This window comes from Colobus angolensis, unplaced genomic scaffold (genome assembly GCF_000951035.1).
Source record: "Colobus angolensis palliatus isolate OR3802 unplaced genomic scaffold, Cang.pa_1.0 Scaffold190, whole genome shotgun sequence".
Taxonomy (NCBI): domain Eukaryota; kingdom Metazoa; phylum Chordata; class Mammalia; order Primates; family Cercopithecidae; genus Colobus; species Colobus angolensis.
Genome location: NW_012115044.1, coordinates 18,223 through 20,074, shown reverse-complemented (window position 1 = coordinate 20,074; position 1,852 = coordinate 18,223). Strand labels below are relative to the sequence as shown.

The 1,852-nt window shown below is 35.3% G+C and overlaps 1 protein-coding gene across 1 annotated transcript in view; it reads left to right on the top strand.

Moving 5' to 3' along the window:
- Positions 1 to 1,852, top strand: part of LOC105510753 (proline-rich protein 36-like) — a 15,143-nt gene that overhangs the window by 3,055 nt on the left and 10,236 nt on the right.

The window sequence follows — 1,852 nt, the reverse complement described above, 5'->3', positions numbered from 1 at the left end:
ATGTGTGATGTGTACAGTTTCCAAGAAAGAGGACAAGTGAGTTAAACTTGATCTCTGGTCCAAGGAGCTTAGAAGATTCTGCGACTGAAAAATACATAAAAACTAGGATTATCAGTTCTGTGTTGAGTTTAAGATGTTTATGATGATTACAGTTGAACCGTTCAGAGGGAGAGATGAGGACTAATGTAGAATGCTGTAATTAGAGATTTTCTTAAAGAATGGGGACTTATTTAAGTTACTACAACTTATGTGGTTTTAATATAAAGATGTACATCCAAATGAACATGTAAGAAAATTCCATTAAGCAAGACTTTGCAGAACAATTACTAAAAGGCCGTTGCAGATTCCAGGCATCTCTAGGAACTTCAACAGGGATCCAAGTGCAATCTTGTCCAACCAGCTGTGGCTGGGAGGAAGAGTGTACCATGCTCTTTTGAAGATGTTCTTCTGGGACTTCTGTGGTTTTCTCTGAGTGGAACAGTGGACCACAGAATGGCCTGAAATAGTTGATGGGATGTGGTAGAGAGGATTCTACATATAAAATGACTAAAAAATCTATTCATCTGTATTCTGGGTACACATCTCAGCTGTGTTTTCTTGCTTCCTCTGCAGTTAGAGAGATATTTCTGATTAAATTTAGTGCAATGGAATTTGCATTATAAAGATATTTGTCATTTCTGGTCCTTATTACTTAAATATCTTCAAAGATCTTCCTTAACTTCTCTCCCCTTCTTCAGTCAGCAGGATAACACCAGGGGAATCTTAAAGCCATGTGTTGAAGACGCCAAGAAAGGAATCCAAGGAATTTGCATCGCTGAATAATCACTCATGTTAAAGTCACTGGGCCTGAGTAGTATATTAACCTTTTCTTTGCATGTGGAGAAATTACATTTTTTAGTGTAAACAGTCATTATGATTTGGAGACTTCATATGGCAGATAGTGATAATTGTCCTGTAACACACATAATATAGTGTCTTTCGAACTTATACACAGCAAATAACTGTTTAAGGGGAAAAATTGTCTACTCTAAATAGAAAAGTTTATTTTGATTAAACTAGTTAGTGCTGGTTGTTTCTAAATATCATCTAATTATAAAGCAAATGTATTAAATTCTATGTACAATAACATTATACTTACATAAATGCCCATATTTGGAATGACTTTTTTGTCTGAAACCCAATCCATTTGATGCTTTAAATCACACTGAGCCAGAAATTTCAGACAGTTTTAACTGTCTTTAGACAGTTAAAATTTAGAATTCTCACAAAGGGTTTTCTAGTTCCCAAATCATGCCTGAGTTTTATTGGTTTTGCACTAACGCCTCTCCCTGAATCTGGTCACTTCCTTTCCCGTAACTCAGGGAAAGAATGCTGCTACTTATCTATAGTTATGCTTCTGAATTCTATTGTGTCTGCCTACTTAAGGCACAGTAGAGACATTTTCCTTTTAGATTTCCCAGGTCAAACGGCAGAGATGACAAAGAAAGTCTCCCAAACCATAATTACATTAGGCTTTGGGATAGGAGAAGGTCTTAAGATCACTGACGTCCTCTGATCTCAGTTTAAGAAATCCTATTGTAATAAAACAAGAGTCCTGAGGAAAATCTGAGTGAGACATTCTGTTTTGATGCTTTATCTAATATACTTTTAAACTATTGTTCCCCTTCATGGGCTTTTACTTGGATTTTAACTACTCTATTGAGACCTAGTTTATATTCCATAAGATTCATCTACTTCCATTGTATATTTCAATAATTTTCAGTAATTTATCAAGTTGTGCAATGATCACCATTATCCAGGTTCAGAAAATTTTATCACTCCAACAGATCCTTTAAAATCAATCTTCCTTTGA